This window comes from Nilaparvata lugens, chromosome 2, assembly GCF_014356525.2.
Source record: "Nilaparvata lugens isolate BPH chromosome 2, ASM1435652v1, whole genome shotgun sequence".
Lineage (NCBI taxonomy): Eukaryota > Metazoa > Arthropoda > Insecta > Hemiptera > Delphacidae > Nilaparvata > Nilaparvata lugens.
In genome coordinates this window covers 12672266-12693524 of record NC_052505.1, presented here as the reverse complement: position 1 = coordinate 12693524, position 21259 = coordinate 12672266, and the positions used below count along the sequence as shown (strand labels likewise).

Genomic DNA, 21259 nt, shown 5'->3' with positions numbered 1-21259 from the left:
GAGTTAAGCACGTCATTCTAGAACAATTATCTTTAATAAACATGATATAACATTCCACCATAAAAACCCACTTTTTTGTGATAATACCGTATTATTACCGTATTTTTTGTTGTAAAAATACCGTTTAACAAACTCGATTTTAGCATCAAGCACACATTTAATGTGATCTAAATATTACTCAATATTCCAGGTTGGATACATTATATCCTATTTCACTGAGAAGTATTTTGAATCAGACAATGAAACTGAGTCCAAGAAACTGACAATGAATTTCCTTCTTTTATAATCGTAAAAAGAAGAAAAATATGTGTCACTCTTAAAAAAATGAGGACAGTCAATGTTTTCTTTACAGTCATTCCATGAAATCCGATAATAGCTCCTATTTTTAGAGAGGGTGGATATTCAATACAGCGCTGTGCTGAAAGCAAGTGGATAATACAAAAGAATTTATAGAGAGATATTTTCGTAAAAGTGATAGAAAGAAGCTTTCCAAGAATTTGCATTCAGCCGATTCTGCTCCGCTTTTAGAGGAAAATTTCTTGAGAGGAAAAATATAAGTTGAAGAGAATTTCATTTCTTGAACGGTTTGATGGACTGGGTGCATCGTCTTACAATACCGAATACGTTGAGGTATAATCACGGAATCACATATGTAGATAAAATGTAGTGAACAGTTTAGAAGTCAAAATCCACTTAATTCTTCCCCTTCCAACTCATTCTCACAAATTTACTTTTGACAATATTACTTTTCTAGCTTCCATTATTTATCTCTTTAAGTTAAATTTTAATATTTGATATTGATGAAGACTGTTTTCGGCTCTACCTATAGTCTTCGTGAACCTGCAAAATAAATAAATTATCACTAATCTAATTTGTCGCAAACAGGCCGGGTAGATCAGGGTTTATTCTGGAAGTATTTTTCCACGAAAACTGAGAATGAATAATCATAATTCAATAATAAGATAACATTGTAAGATGCCATAGGATGCTCCAAGTCAATAGTTCAACCTTGATTGGAGGAGGAATGAGGGAGAGAAGGAGGATTGATTTTGTTCCGTGAGTGTCCTTTCTACAGAGAAAATATTCGATAAGAAGGACGGAAGGTTTTAAGTGCGAATAGATGTACAAGAGAAATATTTGATCAAAAAGGACAAAAGGGTTCTAAGCGAGAATAGATGTAACAATTTCCCTATAAATCACACACTAAATCATCTATGAATGATATATGATTAAAGATAATTTGATTATTTCTTGAACAAAGCAACGAAATTATAGAGGATACAATCATTGTTTCACAAAATAGAAATTTACGAAGAATCTTGAACCTAACATCACACACTGATGATCATCAGCTACTGAGATAAAGAAAAATACAACGAGAATATTCATCAACAATGAAAACTGTTCCTGTTGAACAAACAATACAATTTATTGTGGTCATACAATTAAATTACAAGAAGTGGAGACTTTTGTTTTCAAGGTAAATTACTTCATTTTTTTGTGTTTGCGCACTGAGAAGAATACTTAGAATGAAGAATTGCTTCATCCACATTTCTCGGTAGTTCAAGTTTCTTCAAAACATCAGCTTACAGCCCACTACACACTTCAAGACCAGACCTAACCTTAAGACCAAGACCAAACCTGATTCTACAGCTCATAACTTATAACTATTAGGGCTGATCTAAAACAGTCACCCAAAGAACAAGAATACCGCGAAATCGTAACTTGGACAGCGAAGCGTATTACAAAGGTGGGGATTTTATTTTTATAAAAGAAATAGTGAGCATATAAATCTCAGCCATATGAATGGAATGAAAATCGTGATGAATTGCAAGTTAGCAGAGGGCGAATAAACTCTAGTCAATCCTGGATCTGGATTCGTCCACAATAATTATAGCACAAGTCAATAAGTCAGCTCTACCTACTACACTGAGTACAGTGGAACAGTCGAAGCAAATTTACTGTGAATATAATATTAACCTTTATAATCTCCACTAACCTGTTTTTCCACATATCATATCAGTACTTGTACAATATGTTTTATTTATATGGTAAATCTATTTTTCTTTCTAATTACGTCATTAATAGGACAGTTAAATAAAAACAAAGAGCCTTATATTATTGAATGAAAAAGACTAAGAAATTGTCAAAAACCACAGATTTATTGATACTTGGAAAGACCGGTTTCGGTTATTACACCATTGTCAATCTCTCAATCTCGAAACCGGTCTTTCTAAGTATCAATAAATCTGTGGTTTTTGACAATTTCATAGTCTTTTTCATTCAATATGAATAATTACCGTACCAAACATCAACTTCTCAACTACACAAAAAGCATAATATTACTAGTGAAAATTACAAGGTAAACATTCTATTAAAAGCTAGCATTTAGGTTTTGTACTGGAGAATGAGGCTTTTCATCAGTATTCTAGCATTTTATGAGAATATACATGAATAGAGGTAGGCCTATGAAAGCAAATTTGATAAGATAAGTAACTCGTGCATAGAAACGGTTCCTTACTCGAATAGAGTAGGGTCAACAAAATCCTTTCCAAGACTGAAAAATAGGCAACCCTTTTACCAGCATCCAACTGACTTGGAAAAAAATGGAAAACCACCTTTCCGATATAGAAATAATTTATGAAGCCATGTTTTGTTGACTCCAGTCACTCATTAATGATTGTTAGAGTTTTCCGTTAATTTCCTAGAAATGAAAGGATGAAGAAGAGAATATTCTAAAGCGGTTTATTTGAGTAGGGTGAAGAAGTACAAACCTTCACAGTGCTGGAAAAGAGAATAGTTTGGAGGATATTATTCTTATTTCTTGGGAAATAAGGCTGAGAACCATTCATGTTTGTAGTGGACGTTTTATTGGCCCGTCACGTACGTATTTTCTAGTACCTCATATAATATGCGTACGTGGTTGAGACCACACACTTCAAATAGCTCCTGGGATGTGATGAGAACAATGTAGATTGTAACTATCCTCTCGGCGAAATGTCATCTTCCATAATCAATAATTGAAAAGTTGGATGTTTAATAATTTAATATCACTCACTAGATAATCTTTCAATATTCTAAATGGCCTGAGAAACATTAGTAGTGAAGTTATCAAGATGTTCTATGCCACCTAGCACTTTTCTGGCGTGATTTATTAGAATAATATTGTTTGTTATTCATCAAGAAGCCAACAATCCTTACCAAGACTGGCAAATAGGCTACCCTATTTACGAGCATCCAACTAACTTAAAAGAAAATGGAAAACCACCTTTCCCAATGATATTGGAATAATTATTTATAAAACCATGTTTTGTTGGGATTTTAATGTATCTTGGAGTTCGTCGATGCAAAAAACAAAAAATAGTGGAAATCACTGAACTCAAGTGGAATTACCAATAGACATTGACAAATGATTGATATCATTATATCGAAATAGAGATGTGATCCTGTGAAAATGTGTGTACGCTACTCTTGAAATTGGAATGCTCACTTACAGGAAAAACAGCTTATTCAGTTTATCCCACATTCGCATTACTTGCACATCATTCATTTATTACATCGAGAATTATTATTTATATCCATTTTTTATTATTCCGATTCCCTTCGAAAAAACGTTTACCTCTTATCCACATCTGAGAAAAAAAATTGATTTAGCAAAATGGTTTCAACTCGGAACTTGAGATCCTATACTCTCTTCTCAACCAGAAATAAATAATGAAAACTCTCCCAAATCATGTTTGATTTTTCCACTTCACTTTTATCTAAGAGTTCACGGTTTAATTCCATTTAAACTTCATCCTTGAATTCAACGATATTTTCATCTTGTAATGAATGTGGACTGAATAATCTCATTATCTGTGGCTATGACATGGGAAGGAAGGGCGGGAGGAGAAGCATGGATTTTAATGTGAACAGACCATATAAAATTCTATTATCTTCAAATTTTGATTGGAGGAAGGAGAAAGGAGGAGCATTAAATTTAATGTGAAGAGACCACATGGAATTTTGTTATGTTTTAATTTTTATTGGATGAAGGATGGCTGCCAACCAATTAAACGAAGATTGAGCTGGGAGAAGAAGAAGGAAAAAAGGCGAAGCGTGGATTTTAGTGTTAAGGCACCACATAGAACTATACCATCTCTAAATTTTGATTTATTGGAATTTTGATTGGATGAAGTATGGCTGCCAACCAATTAAACGATTGAGCTGGGAGAAGAGGAAGGAAAAAAGGCGAAGCGTGGATTTTAGTTTTAAAGCACCACATAGAACTATACCATCTCTAAATTTTGATTTATTAATGAATTCGATAACTTCCTGTCATCTTACTGAATCACAGGTTTGAGAAGCAATATTCACGGACACCATTTTCGAGACTTCCGACCACTTTGACTAACTTTAAACATGCAGATTAATATTTTAATCACCTTATCGATTGCAGTATTCCCAAACGCCACCGGACACTGTGACAACGGAAAGTGAGTGGTCGAGTGAGAAAAAAGTTGGCACAACGCTAAAGCGACGACGACACGTTTTCGACAGCCGTCGATGGCAGTGCGCAAAACGGCGAAAATCGAAGCCCGGCACCGGAGGAGCAACCTTCTCTTCGCGGGTTACAGCAAGACTGAAGTGAGGGCCATGCGCTGTACACCCAACAGCCGCCACTCACCCCCTGACAATTCCACCCCTTGCCACCCGACAAACTGCTCTTCTGCTCCGGCACGGTTCCGACTCAGGCCTCCTCACCTTCAACCTGTCTCGTCTGGCAACAAAAACCATAGTGCACACCATAAACTCCTCACATCTCGAGGACACTCCTCTTTCTTACCTTCCTTAGCACCCTCACTCGCCAAACTTCACCCCCTCCCTCTCACCAACCACTTGACCCGCTTTATTATTTGCAATCATGCGAATCATTTTCAGCCAGACCTGTCGTCTCCCATATTATCAATCCCACAAGAACATCCTGCATCGCTTTTGCTTTTGTTCAGCTGGACATGGAATTCACCTACTTCAACCTCCGTAAAAGTGTCCACCAGATCAAATAAACGTGAACCGTAAAAATGTTATGGCTTGTACTGTACATAACAGCCTGGAACACAACAATGTTATAGTAGGAGCAGATGTACGGTTATTACCCACTAAACTGACATAGATTGAGCTCATCCTGGATCCTGCCTTCCCATCCATTTTACTTTTATATCCAACCCAATCTTAGTGACGAGTGTCTTCCACACACATTTTCCAAGGAAATGGTTGAGGTAACGGCAGAGTTCTCACTCATTTGTGAAGATAGATAAGATTAGAATATTCTCCATATGATATTTTGAGCTCAAACTTCATTGATCAACAGCTTATGGCCAATCGTAGTTGTAGAGATAGCTGTCAACTGGCACTTAATTCAGTTTATTTTATTTACACATGTTAAATACGTTTTTGTATCCAAGATAAATGAAGTTCAGTTATGTGTTTATGGTTCTCCAGTATTGAAGCATTTCTTCATGGTGTCAGAAGTGGGATTTTCTTCAGTAGTGCTTTACCTAGACTACATATTCTGCTGCTCAATGTTTAAGCTTTAAGTTTACTAGAGACTGGTGTAGCATTCGAAACTATTATCTCAAATTGTTCTAGTGAATCGGTGGTTTTGACAATGTCAACTCGTTTTTATATAATTCCCTATAGAAATGAATTGGAATAATTGATTTTTAAATAGTAAGCATATCTCAGAAAAACACTTCACTTATATGGGCTACTTTTGTACAAATTATAAAAAACAATATAAAAACTTGTAGTACCCTTTATAAAAAAAACTTTGAAATATTTCAACATATATTTTTAATTTCATTTCAAATATTTGTTGAAATATTTTAAATTTTTTAATAATAAAGGGTACTAAAAGTTTCTATATTGCTTTTATTATTTTTTTAAAAATATCTCTTTTAGAAACATAATAATCGTGTAGGCTCTCTTGCAATTAGCAGCATTGCGTAGTTTTCACTCATTTAACCAGCAGGTTTATTCCTCATTGTTGAAGTTACCAGCAGTAATTTCGAATTGAATATATGGGAAACGAGATGCAAGCTGATAAAAATACAGTCTACTCATTCCACATACGAAAATAGAGGTTCATTGTCTGTTCGAATTCATTGAAGAACTATCAATCATATCACCCACGATATGTAAATTGGTTAGTGTATCCTGTGAATTGGAATCTAGAGTGTAGAAAAATGGAAGAATGAATTGTTCTGTTCCAAATATTCCAGTAGATGAATCAGAAAGATGGAAGATTTTGCGAAAGATGGATGCATTCATTTTTTCTATGGACGAATTTCTCATTAATATCCATACTTTGATGAATTTTAGTTGATGTGAAAACTAGGTTAGCTGTTTATCATCATAAATAATTGTTTCGCGTTTTCATCGTAGTGATTACATGATATTAAGGAATCTTTTTCATATTAAATTCTTTTTTCCTTGAGGGAAGAGCAAACTTCAATCGAGATATTGAAGTTGGCTGTGGAAAAACACAGTGAGAATGACGGAGACTGGGTTGAGGAGATGGAGGAGGAGGATGAGGAGGAAGGAGGAGGAGACTCTCAAGAGTGTAGTTGCGTATTCAGGGCAGCAAACTTGGCCTTTCTCTTACCCGAATGAAAAATGTTTTCGAGACTAGAGAACTAATCAGAGCAGCGTCCATTAGCGTTTATCAGAGGGAGGACAAGAGATCTGTCATGTCTTTCCATGAACTAGTCAATGTCACCTAATCACCATTCAATGAAGATTTACAAGTTTTTTGGGAAATTTATTCAAAGATGAGAGTATTCTGCTCAACTCGAAAATCTGTTCTGATATTGAGCCTTTTTACTTCTATCACATTTGCAAACCGGTGTAATTGTTCACTGTGCTACAACTCAATTTGTGAATCCACGGGAAACAATCAGTTATAAAAATTATACCATCGTGATATTTCATCAATCCTCTAGATATTGAATTATCAAGATAATCCGATCTCGTATTCAAGAAGAACGATGATTCTTCAACAATCATGCAGTATTGTATTCATCTTTTCCACTTATTCCGATAAACTCAAGTCATTTTAGCGTCTAACTTGGGAAAACATTCTCAGCTAAGCAAATTGCAATCTCTCTGCTGTATAAATCACTGAATTACAAGTTGTCTTTCAGGGTACAGTATTATATTTGGTATAGAAGGTCCCAAATATTACAATATTTCTTTTTCTTTGAAGGCTTTCATTGATTCTACAGTACTACTTACATATTTTTAAAAATTCCCCAATTTTTCACAATGTTTTTCCATTCCTTTTACATACGATCGAACTTATATGCGTATTGAGTACCTATATTTCATTGTAAGAGGTGGAATCAGTTTAGATTGAACTACTATCCATTATCCATAGAGCTGAGTATTTACGCGCTGCGCGACAAACGCGCGTTTCTCAAACAAGGTTTCTCTGAGTATAGAGTGATGGAGATAAGAGCACGAGCTTGCCATGCTTCCATTTTTGTAGTTGAGAGCTTGGCCAGTTCGTTGCGCGCGAACCGTAATCGCGCGACCTGCGATCATCCTGCCTACTTCTCTCATGCTCCGTTCGTTTGTCGCGCAGAACGTAAGTATAGCCTACTCATTAATCTACTGAAAAAATGTCTTTCAAATTTTCAAAGAAATTCCATTCCGAAACTAGTTGAAGCTTTTGAATGACAAGACATGCATGAAAATGTTCATGCATGAATATTAGTGTGGTTATTAAAATAACATTGATTTTGAGATTTTGGAAAGCTGAAGAAACGAGAACGCCGATTTTGAGGGTAATTGGTTCTAATTTCAAAGCCCTCGCAACATAACATTTATTTACTTTAGCTGAGGCTGTGTACTCAATTTTAAAATCTTCAATCAATTTGTTGTCGTAAAACTAAGAAAACGCATCAAAACTCTAGAACAACTTCAATTTTTGGCTTTTTTCCTCATTGCGCGTCTATAGTGCCCAATTAATATACCTGCCAAATGTGAACGTTGTTGATTCAGTATCCATTTTCAATTATGTTGATTAGTTCCATTTCGCTTTCATTTTATATGAATTCCAGAATGGAAGATTGTCTAATATTGTAAATACTTATGATAATATTGAAAAAGTGGCGTTATTGTAACGCCACTGATTCAACAACATACTTTTCCCAATATTTTAAACGGTGTATATAATTACCTATTGTTTTAGATTTTCTTCTTGAATAGTTTACAATTTCCCCTGTTGTATTGGAGATACTTGCTCTACGAATCTTCTCTCAATTAAAAGCTGAATAAACATCCCATTTGCCAGAAAGACTGTTGCCTGTGGCATTCATATTGAATCGATTGATTTTTTTTCAAGTGGTACCCCGTCTTAGCTCTATGTAAATAGAGCTCTTTCATTCGTTGTTTCCATTATGATGGAACGAATGCTTTTATTGTTCATCACGATCTCATAGAACAACAATTGGTTGAAGGCGTCCCAACATTTTCTCGATTTTTCCAGCGTGAAATAATTCATTTTCTCTCTATTATCTGAACCTTCCAGAACAAGAAAAGAACACTCCAGTCCCAGCGAGATACTGGAAACAATATGGAAATGGATAGATTGTGAATGATGAATTCAACGATCTTCAATAAATTCAAGGCGAACAAAATGGGAATTATCATGGCGGTGGAGATGATCAATTGTGATTGTATGGACACAGACTGATGAGGAGCAAGATACAGATTTGGAAATTTGTTGAAATTTCAAATGTGCTTTGATGCGGCATCTCCAAGAATCGACATCTAGTGTGGGCTAAACTATTATTTTAAATAAAAAGACTTGGAAATTGTCAAAACGACAAAATCTATTATCTCTTCTTCATGTTTTCAAATAACAAAATGTTATCATCCTAGTATGGCGCTATACTAGTATCTCGGATGCCATACGGTTTACTATGGTGCTAGATACATTTCATCAATTTTCCAACAATAATGACCACTTTCACTGTCGTTAATGGCTTTTATTTCCATAATATATGTTCATGAATGACTACACACTAGAAAGGATCACGATCTTTAATGCCACCAGATCATTATCTTTCATTATGATGCAGTATCTGATTTTGATCTTGATCTAATATCACACTAGATCACCTGATTTTCATTTATTGAGAGTCTTGTCATTGAATTCATAAAAATTTTCATATCAAGAATAGAACTTGAATCCTCTTTACAAAAAAAGAGTACAAGAACGATCCTTGAATTCACTCTCTCAGTGAATACGGTTAATCCAAAACTTAATTCTTCAAGGTTTCTTCAATCAAGTAGAGATATTGGTCATGTTTGACTTTTGCATTTAAATTGAATCTTGAAGGTTCAATCCAAGTTACAAATGGGAAAATTAGATAAAAACAGTTGTCAGTCAATGTGGAATATACAGAAACAAGTAAATAAAAAAATAAGATGCAGATGAAGATAACAACTTTCAGATTAATTAGATTTTTTACTTCATAATACTCGTACTTTTGTGGCAGAGAAAACTAAAGATTGTTTTATTCTACGTTTTGAGGTTATAGAAACTTGAATTCAAGTAGGTGAACATGACTCCAAGTTTGCAAAAATTATTCATTTTACTCAAACGTCGAGAAAATTTGAATTCAAAAAATCTTGACAAATGTGAACCCTAATGTATTAGAAGAATTATATAAATATATACTGTACGACCGGTTTACATAGCATTTATAAAATTCGATAAGAAAATATTCTGAGATACGAATGAATGTAATAGAAATATCCTGATTGCTTCATAAGAATAATTTGTCTGCTTAGTGACTATTAATAAGATTCATCACTGATTATATAATTAATTTTCTTGATTGGGAATTCTCAGTGAACGAATAATTGTTGGAACCAGTTAAATATTGGGATTGGATTGATTCATGTATCACTCAACTCATCGCATCTCAATTAGCGTGGTTGGTTGCCGAAATGCGTGATTGTACTAATTGGAACAATTTGAAAGCTTCACAATTGCTGTGGATATTGTAGTGCCGATTGTTGATTATTGGCCCAGGATGAATAATTAATCATTTCAATTCATCCCTGGTCCCGTCATCATGCAAATTTCTGTAATTATCACAATAACCTTCTATAAATTATATATGAATCGTTCAATCCGCTCACTCAAAAATGCATGTGATAGTAGGCCTACTGGCGTTGATTGTTTTTTGATAATCGTGAAGTTTGACGATTTCGAGCGATTTTGGTCGAGAACTGAACATTCCGTTCTAATCGAGCAAAGATTTTGGGAGCACCCCGAAGGGATATTATCGGTTTAACTATGCGGCTGGATATTGGCAAAGCATTATGATGGTTGAGGATGGTTTGATAGGCATAACCCTTGTCGGCCTCAGTCTTCCTTTCCCACTATCAACAGAATATTATCAGTTCAACTACTGTAGTGGAACACTGATAAGGATGTCAACCCATTTTTGTTCGATATCAACAGAAACTTTCGAAAAGCCAAACTCCTTTAGTGTTATCTGAGTGTTTGTGAGGGGTTCATGAAAAATCTGTAAGTGAATTTGTAACGCATGTACTATTTATTTGTATATTATGTGATTAAGAACAGTTTTGGTGCCCACATGCATTGTATGATTTTTGGCAGATCAGAGTATCTTTCACTAGAATTTCGATAGAATGCCACTGAAAGGATTTTCGCTTATTAATTTTTAATTACTTTTCGCTATATGTATTAACTTTTGATTCATCAGCTTTCTTCTATCAACGCAGAGCATGTGAATCAATATTTCATGGATTCTCTTATTATTTCACTTTTTGTGTAGTTGAGAAGTTGATATTGTGGTAATTATTCATATTAAATAAAAAAGACAAGATAACAATATTCAAGAGGCTTTAGAAATAACAAGAGTAAGGAAAATTTCCAGTATAGTTTAAACGACCAGATTCATTTCAACTAATACAACACTACGAATTTAGTTTTATCATAAAATTGTAAGCATACATTAGTCAATAGTTTTTCCATTTACATATTTGTTTTATTATCTTTCACACTTGTTTTCTTGGTTCTTATTTTGAAAGTAAATTTTGTTATCATGGCGATTCTGTTGCTTAAGCCGTGAACTCTTTCCCTCTTCGGTCTTTATTTAGAGTGGGTTTCGAATTCCCTCACTCTATACGGTATTTTGCCCGGCGCCAATCAATTACTATGAATTGATAAAATTAAACTAATAAAATTGAATTGATTTTGAATTGATAAAATTGATTACTTTACTGTAACTACACTCACTGTGTGGATACTTATATTTCACTCACTGAACTAATAATAGTATTGAAGAAAATGGTAAAGATAGATAGATCAGGGTCGTGTTTAAGGGAATGTACGAAGTGAAAGGCAAAACAAAGGTTAATTATGAATTTATTATTGAACTTTAAATTTATATGAATTTATAAAAAATTGATCAAAAATATAGTAATGATTAGATATAAATACAAGATGATTAAGTTTTTGAAAGTACAACAGTTCAAGTTTAATTTTAAACAACAAAATTTAACAAACAGTTCTTATTACTTTTATCAGGTTACTTGAACAATAAGATATAAAATCAAAGTATTGAACAACTCTAGTAAAAAATATGATTATAGTCAAAAATAAGAGAATTGATAAAGTTTGAAGAATGAATATGATTAGGGGAGCCTTGCTTTAAGAAACTATTATTTGTGCTTAGAAGAAAATTTCAACTGTAAGCTTCAAGAAGTTAATTAAAACTGTATCTACAGATTTGTATTTAGAAAAGCTAAATAATTAAATTTGCTGTTTACTTTGATGCTATGTAATTTGATATAGTTATTTGGGCTTTTTAGGGTGGGGTGGTGTGGATTTTAAATGAGGAAAATTGAAAATTCTAAATACAATCTTTACCTGGCTCAGTCAATTCCCTATAGGATAATTGAAGTCTGAGACCAAAAACTTACTCCTACACTGAACACTGTCCAAAATCCAAGAGACTCACAGCAACAAACAGCAACTAACTGCCACTAACTGCAACTAACTGCAACTCAAATGCCACTAACTTGCAAGGCATGGTCTGCCTGCATATATACTAGCACCACGATTTTCACCCCTCATCACCCATCGCCCTCTAGCTCCGCCTACCCTCAAACTCATCAGCTAATATTCTGCTTACAAAATGGATTCAAATATCAATTTGAATTCACTATAATGTTTATTATGTTAAATCATTTTAAACTATGGCTCCCCTTCATTATTAAAACAAATGATATCATATATTTTATCAATATTTAAACTCTAAAGTTTGGATACTGACAATTGAATGCATTGATTTGATTAATACAGTGATCAATCTTATAAATCTAATATTGAAAATACTTCAATAATAAATACATGAAATGAACAAAATACAAAGTCATACAGTACATCATTACAATCGAGTTGAATAAATCAAATTAATAAGATACCCATTAATTACTACTTAATTAATTAAGCAGGTTTCTCATACTCATTGTCAACATGTTTCAATCAAATATACCTAATTTATTCTATTTACAAATTTGTCCTTAGCCTATGAATTCGGATTCAACTAACTTAATTAGCTTATAATAATTATTAAATTATAATTTATTGTACAACATTATTTGTTGAATACTTTATACATATAGCCTAATCTACTTCATGACCTAATTTATAAATACATCTACTCATATATCATGTTTATTGTTTTATGTGATCACCATTCAAATAACTGATCATCAAATAATTGCTTCAATAATATCCATGTGCTGATCACGTGGTAAAATTGTAGCATATGCTAACCACGTGGTTACATTGTAAACTACCTATCTATATTCACTTCTCTCCTAACTATATATCTATATCGCTATTCACAATCTTCATTTACCTGCCATCAACTTATGCTATAGATATATACAAGGGTTGACACAAAGCACAGTGGACCATGTGGTTTCTATTGTAGCCGTGTCAGTGACTGACGTTACTGTTATCATATATTGTTAGCAATTCTCTATGACAGAATGATTTTGTCTCAAACTACTTTGAAAAGAATAATAACCCCAGTCATCTGGCTAGGTAAGCTATTCAAATGCATTCTCAATAGTTTCGAGAAACGGCTCTTTTTATTATTCTAGCTCTTCGAGCGTTCATATTCCTAAATACAATATGTTCAGAGCACGTGTTGCAACAAATAACATATATCTACAATTTTTAAATTTTAGGAGAGCACATGGTCGCCATTTGTGGCTCAGCCGCCATTTTGTCACACCGTTGAGTGGGAGGAGACTGTCTAGCTGGGCCAATAGCAGGCGTTCATGCCCTTGACCAATAGCAGTACTCGCCTACTAGTATAAATTCTGCTGCTCTTGTATTTAGTTTTAGTTTATCAGAGATTGACAATGGTGTAATAACCGAAACCGGTCTTTCTAAGTATCAATAAATCTGTGGTTTTTGACAATTACTAAGTCTTTTTCATTTATGCCCGGTTTCTCAGTCGTTCCATAAACTGTTTATCCATTCAATAACTTTATTGAATCGATAAACATGAGAAATGCGTTTCTAGAACGCTCCCTAAACTTATTGAATCCTTAAATCTCTCGATAAACACTATATGCCTGGTTTCTCAGTCGCTCCATAAGCTGTTTATCCATTCAATAACTTTATTGAACCGATGAAAATGAGAAATGCGTTTCTAGAACGCTCCTTAAACTTATTGAATCCATAAATCTATTGATAAACTATAGTGCCAAAATCCAGCCTATAAATATTTATGGAATGGATAAATTTCTCAAATTTTTGGTAGCAATCAAAAAATTAAGATAAAAAATTAAATTACAAAATAAAATTGAAATTAGTGTAGATCACCAGTATTTTAAAAACAAAACAGAATCAAAGTTGCACTATATTTAGCATCGATAGCCCTCATTTGGTGTCAGCCATCTTGTTTTGGAGACATCAGCCAAAAGATGTCAGTACTGTAGGAAATTACCTCACAACAGGAAGCATGGAATAAACATCCAAGATTTGGTTGTTACCATGGTTACCATAGGAATCATGTATAAAGTTTGTTTACGAAAGTGACCAGTTTGGGATCATGCCATGTTGCCAGATTCATTGAACAGATAAATCGTTCCATAGCTATGGATTTTATAAATATGTTTGAGAAACCAATAAAAATTTATTGATTGAATAAAGTTATTGAATCAATAGCTATTGCGTTGTTTCTTCTTCTTCTTTGACTACCGTACGCCTAATCACAATCATATGGGATAAGCTATAGATTTGTTTATTGAACGAAATAATGCCAAAATCCAGCCTGTAATAATAATTATCTATATCGAATCGATGAATTGTGTTTAAAGGTTATGTTGGAATGTTTTGTGTTCGATGTTCTGTTATTTAAATAAAAACAATATTGAAATGGATCTAGATATAATTAGTTACAGCAGCAGTTCAGATGATGGAGTGTTTGAGTTAGATTTGAATAGAATTATATTCTTCTCTCACTGCATCCCATGCCTTGCTTTTATCTTTTATTGAATATTTATGTGTCTTTTTATTTTCTATCACATTTTTATACTTTAGGCAGATCTCTACTAATTGTTCTTTTTCAACCTCTGCAAAATTCTTGCCCCGGTCTCGTTTCTCTGCCATAATTATAATAATAACTTGAAAAAATATCATTAAAGTAGGAAAAAACCTTCAACTTGAACTTCACAACAAGGATTAAACAAACAAGATTCAGTTGGTTACCATGGCTACCATATAAAGTTTGTTTACGAAAGTGGTAGGTTTGGAATCATGCCATGCTGCCAGATTCATTGAACAGATGAATTGCCATGGATTCTATAAATATGTTTTCCTCCACCTACTATCAAAAGTCTCATTTTACACCCTGGAATCGAATACTAAAGTACTACTTTTCCTCCCATGGGACTAAAAATAATTCCCAGCGGGAAAAGTGATCACTTTTACTCCCAAGGGAGTAAAAATAAACCCATAAGATTAACATGGGAAGAAGTCCGACAACGCCGCGATTGAAGAATGAGGAATGTGGCAACACTGTCGTGGTCGGTAGAGGAAAAGTAAAAGAGCTCTATTTCGATCTTTGGAATATTTTAGCTCTAGGAAATAAGTAGCTCTATTTCGATTGTTAGGTTATGTTCAACCGTTGGTGGATAATTATGAAAACTATAAACTATCTATATATAATAGTTAATACGCGACATGGAATTTTGTGACTCATAAGGAAACTATAAACTATCAACTATCAACTATCAACTAGCAACTATCAACAAACTATTATCAGAGGTGAGCTAAATTTTGTTTTTAAAAAAATAGTGTGAAAGCGTGAAGATGTAGTAAAATTATTCATTGTTATAGGAATGTGGCAACACTGTCGTGGTCGGTAGAGGAAAAGTAAAAGAGCTCTATTTCGATCTTTGGAATATTTTAGCTCTAGGAAATAAGTAGCTCTATTTCGATTGTTAGGTTATGTTCAACCGTTGGTGGATATGAAAACTATAAACTATCTATATATAATAGTTAATACGCGACATGGAATTTTGTGACTCATAAGGAAACTATAAACTATCAACTATCAACTATCAACTAGCAACTATCAACAAACTATTATCAGAGGTGAGCTAAATTTTGTTTTTAAAAAAATAGTGTGAAAGCGTGAAGATGTAGTAAAATTATTCATTGTTATAGGAATGTGGCAACACTGTCGTGGTCGGTAGAGGAAAAGTAAAAGAGCTCTATTTCGATCTTTGGAATATTTTAGCTCTAGGAAATAAGTAGCTCTATTTCGATTGTTAGGTTATGTTCAACCGTTGGTGGATATGAAAACTATAAACTATCTATATATAATAGTTAATACGCGACATGGAATTTTGTGACTCATAAGGAAACTATAAACTATCAACTATCAACTATCAACTAGCAACTATCAACAAACTATTATCAGAGGTGAGCTAAATTTTGTTTTTAAAAAAATAGTGTGAAAGCGTGAAGATGTAGTAAAATTATTCATTGTTATAGGAATGTGGCAACACTGTCGTGGTCGGTAGAGGAAAAGTAAAAGAGCTCTATTTCGATCTTTGGAATATTTTAGCTCTAGGAAATAAGTAGCTCTATTTCGATTGTTAGGTTATGTTCAACCGTTGGTGGATATGAAAACTATAAACTATCTATATATAATAGTTAATACGCGACATGGAATTTTGTGACTCATAAGGAAACTATAAACTATCAACTATCACTATCAACTAGCAACTATCAACAAATTATTATCAGAGGTGAGCTAAATTTTGTTTTTAAAAAAATAGTGTGAAAGCGTGAAGATGTAGTAAAATTATTCATTGTTATAGGTATTGGTGTAGGTGGAGGAAAAATGTTGTGTGCATCACGGGACTAAAGTACTTATTCTCCCTCAGGGAAATTGTCGCCCTCGGCTACGCCATCGGGCGACAACAGTTTCCCTCAGGGAGAAAAAGTTGCACTTTAGTCCCTAGATGCACAAATAACTATTAAGGAACCAATAAAAATTTATTGAATTGATAAAGTTATTGAATCAATAGCTATAGCGTTGTTTATTGAACGACTGAGAAACCGGGCATTAATCTTATTATTTCATTTATAGAGTGATTTATTGGTTCTCTTGGATGATTAATTATTGATAGATTATGGAATTGGAATGCATATTGATTGCTGAATCAAGTTTTCAGAAACATTCATCAACTTAACATACTTTATACAGAAATGTTTTTCACAAAGATCATCGAATCTCTGAACAGATTATGGAATATTGTATTATATGAAATTTCAAAATCTGATTGTTTCTATTCGAATGAAAAATTCTCATCCATGCCTCATTGCTCGTTTAATATTATTCATCAAAGTTAGAATCATCAGCATTCCCTGATAATTTGAAATATATCATGATCATTGATTCCAAATCTAGTATTAGTTTCAATTGCTTGTAAAGACTTCTTTCTGTGACACTACATAGATTATTCGCAGATAAAACATATTGTTGCATAATAATATATGAGTTATTTCCTAATTCGTTATAAGGAAAAACGAGATCTTTCAAACCGTTTAAATTTTTTATCAACCGTACATTTGACTTGATTGATAAAAAGGGAAGTTGACTTGATTGATAAAACTTACTTTATTCAGTTGTACTGTATTACTAGCTCATGAGGATTCAAATTCCACCATTGCTGCAGAGTGAGTTTATCAAGTAAGATGAGTCTTGATATTATTGATCGTTAGTAACAAACGGCGCCGAGAAGAGAACAGGGTGAACTATGATGAGTCTTACTGCTCCTATTCTCAGGTATTAGGTGCAAAGCACACAGAAAACGGGTGGAAATCAATTGTAGGAGTGGGTTGAGGTTTGGCTTTTCATGGGTGATTGCTGGAATCTCTCTATGCGAACGACAGTTTCTATCAGATTCTATCTGCGAACATATATACTCGCTTGCTTACTATTCCTGTTACGCCACCACTGAATCAATACTTGAACAAACAGAATGCAGGTACCTGCGATGTCTCTGTGGAAGAATAGAAGTCTCTACAAGGCATGTAGCATCAACAGTTCCGTTCCCCTATACAACAGAGGTCCCGTGGGAAACGCAACCCTATGAGACAAACAGCAAGAATTATCAGTTTTTCAAAACAGTTTGAACAAGTGATCCCCAATTGGATATATTTATCCATGTCATCTCAATACCCCCGATACCAGTTATTTGTCAGTTTATCGATATCTATATCATCTATTGAGTGAACAGTTACTTCAATAGTTGAAGATAAACTAAAGGCTCCTATCAATGCCCACTCTTCATATCATTTGAGAATCATTCAAAACACTTTGTTCAAAAGCTAGATCAAAAATCAACATGATGGATTGCTAGTCACTCCAGTTCTTCATCGATTATCAAATTAAAAGGCATATTCAAAGATTCAATCCAATTGGAGCGATCATAAAAAACACTTGTAGCAAGCATTCTTCAGAGATGTGGTGCAAACATCCCTATTCTTACCAAAACTCCAAGTAAAACCCGTTTCTTGCTGAAAACCTTTCGGCTTTCTTGTTAAATTATGATTGAATCAAGAAATAGAAGAACTTTTGGGCTAGCTCCGCTAGGACTCATTCCGCTACAGTAATAATTATGATACAATGTATAACTTATATTATAAATATCTAATAAATTTTCTTTGTTTTCCCTTTTTTATTAATTCTCTGTCAAAATCTGATGTATTCTTATTTTCTTATTGAAATTTGTATTTGTTTTCTTTCATCTTATACTTAAAATCTTTCTGAAGTGTAATATTTATTTCGTCTAAGTTTATTTATCTTGTGTAACTCGTTTTTTTATTGCAACCGGGCACCCGCCGAAAAACTTCGGGTTTGGCAGGACCCTCAATAATTGTTTGTACTGCAAATAAAAATTTTGAATTGGAAAAATTGGAAAAGAATTATCGTGAAAAATCGTCCAATAATATGCAAATAAAAATTTTGAATTGGAAAAATTGGAAAAGAATTATCGTGAATAATCGTCCAACTCAAAAATGTATAGATATTTAGAGCTCTAGAACTTTTCACTCTCAATAATTTTAATAAAAAAACGTTCTGTGAGGTGGAACGATTACAGTCATTGGAAGCAATGTGAGTGCTAAAACGTTGGTGCCAAGTGAGTTTGATAGATTTGAACCCGGTGCATTCCAGGCCCGTAGTAATTGAACTAATTAGAAACACAAATCTAGTCTCGTGACTGACCTCCATGTTGAATATTTGATCATACATATCAAGTCCAATAGCGTGTCCAACTAATTGAGTTCAAATGTGTTGTCACCTGATAAAAGTGTGACAATGTGTTTGTTCAGTTTAGCTCTGCGTAAGAGGTACCAGTTGAAGTTCACAGCAGGAGAAGTGTTCAAGGAGAATGGTGGACAAAAAATATATCAGAAAGATGAAACAACCATAATTTTATTTGTAAATCAATACACACGTAAATTACATAGAATGTTCACTGAATTTTCAAATAAAGCTTGAAATGTTATCACGGGAAGCACTCAAAGATTCTCTTGATTTCTGTTCACTTCCGTTTTGCGTGGAGTGTTTCAATTGAAAGTCAACAGTCACCCGGAATATTCTCCCTATTTCCGGGTTGCCTTTGATTAATTGATATTGATAGGTATCTGATAGATATCTTCGGAGCGAGAGCTAATGAGCTGGGAGCAAATGGAAGACATTTGGCAGAATAAGATGTTCGAGGGCTGTCCTAGATGGATGGTTTTCAATTTGGTGCGAAGGACCGTTTGGGTCTTGGCCTGTCGGAGAGAGGAGAAATTATCGTCAGAAACTGATTTAAACTAATTACATAATTAGAGCTGTTCAAGGAGAGAGCATTGGGTCTGAATTCAACATGAGATGTTTACTGTTGTTCAGCTTAATTGACTGTTTGTCAGGCTCTGCCTCTGTCTGGCCTCGGGGTGGCGTGGCATCCCAGCGAAGGCCATTTCCTAGATTGACAACCGCACGCATCCCCTTCATTGACATTCCTTGCTCTGGAATGTTCTCCTCTGCAATACTCTACAATAAATCGACTTTCAATCGACAGTAGCCACGTGCAGCTCTCGATGAATAGAATGAAAAATAGCCAACAATTTTATACTTTACAAGTATTCATTCGAGAATCTCTTCTATAATATTTTCCAATAAATTGAAAATGTTTTTCTCAACCTTATTCTCAACCTCATTGTAGAGAATATTTATCTATCCAATCTCAATCTATCCTTGTATCTGCAGGTCCAAACTCATATGTTGTAAATACAATCATGCATTCACTGATATGATATCAAATAAAGAATGAGCTGAATCAAATAAAACTCAAAAGTTATAATCTATAGAACTTGAATCACTACTTATCTATCAATAAATCAGCTACTTTATATTACATTTCTATGTTCACATTACATTTCTGTACACTTCTATGTTTAGATTAGAAACAGATTTTCCTGTTATTGTACTAGTTTTTGGATGAATAAATCTTTTTCATTTCATTTATTTTGAACATGTTTGAAGCATCATGAACTGTTCAGGGTTCTGAAGCTTATTTATTTGAATGTTTATCTTGATATCACAAGAATGTGGTCAAATATCACGAATTTATTTGAAAAAAACACAAACATGTTACAACACCTATGGTGTCTTCAGTGTGAGAAAGAGTCTTGTAGGTAGGAAACCTGATCAAGATTTTAGAGATTATAGATTATAATTCATAGAGAATAAATATCACTACATCTAACCAAACACTAAGTCTGAATTTTTTATTGGAGTAATGAGTCTCGAATGTTTACTTGGACTTACGAATAGGATAGTACAAGAAAACACTTGAATAAAACTCTCAAGTAGCCTACAAGAATGTATATTTCAGATTCTGAAAAATTGGTTGAAATTGGAATATTCAACTCAGCTGCTTTATCAAAAACACATGTATTATAAAAATACATGGCCATTCCAATCGTTAGCTATAGATGAATCATGAACTACTACATAGCCTACTACAGATATTGAACAACAATTAATTTTACTCCATCATCTCATTATTCCTTTCACCATTAGATTGTACCTTTCGAATATTTTTCTATTTATTTAATGATAAAACACATTATGAGACCCATTCTATAAACCTAGTTATAGTAGCCTCAAAAAATTCTTTTCTGTATTATTCAAGTAATGTTCCTCTTACAGTGATTATGTTCTAGAATGGTGAAATAAGAAATGAAAGTTTTGGGTTTTTTATTTATTAGGAGCTGACCACAGTTGCACGTATCGGATCTTTCTTTGTTTGGGTGAGAGAGACGGCTGTGAAGAATGCTTTCATTTTTAGTGGAATAGAGTTTGAGATGGTGATATATATGAGGTCGAACCCAAGCAATCGAGCAGAAACATTGACATAGTGCTGGCAGTGCGGTGGCAATCTACACTCTTGTCGTCTGAACAAAAACTTCTCAACTGCAACAAACATTCCCAATTTCAACCACACAAGACTTTTGAGCTATGAGAAACTGTTTCACTTTGAACTATTGAACAGTAAAGCCAGTTACGCACACATCGATTCTTGGACGTAAGATTTTTTGCCGTCCTTTTAATTTCTATTAGATTTAACAGATGATGTCAAACAGTAT

General features: G+C 33.7%; 1 protein-coding gene across 1 annotated transcript in view; it reads right to left on the bottom strand.

The window, feature by feature from the left end:
• The window catches only part of LOC111056813, a 271910-nt gene extending 267254 nt beyond the window's left edge, over positions 1-4656 (bottom strand). Inside the window, exon 1 of the mRNA XM_022344223.2 lies at positions 4425-4656. The gene's annotated coding sequence lies outside the window, so the exon portion shown is untranslated. The remainder of the gene's footprint in view (positions 1-4424) is intronic.
• Between the last annotated feature and the right edge of the window lie 16603 nt (positions 4657-21259).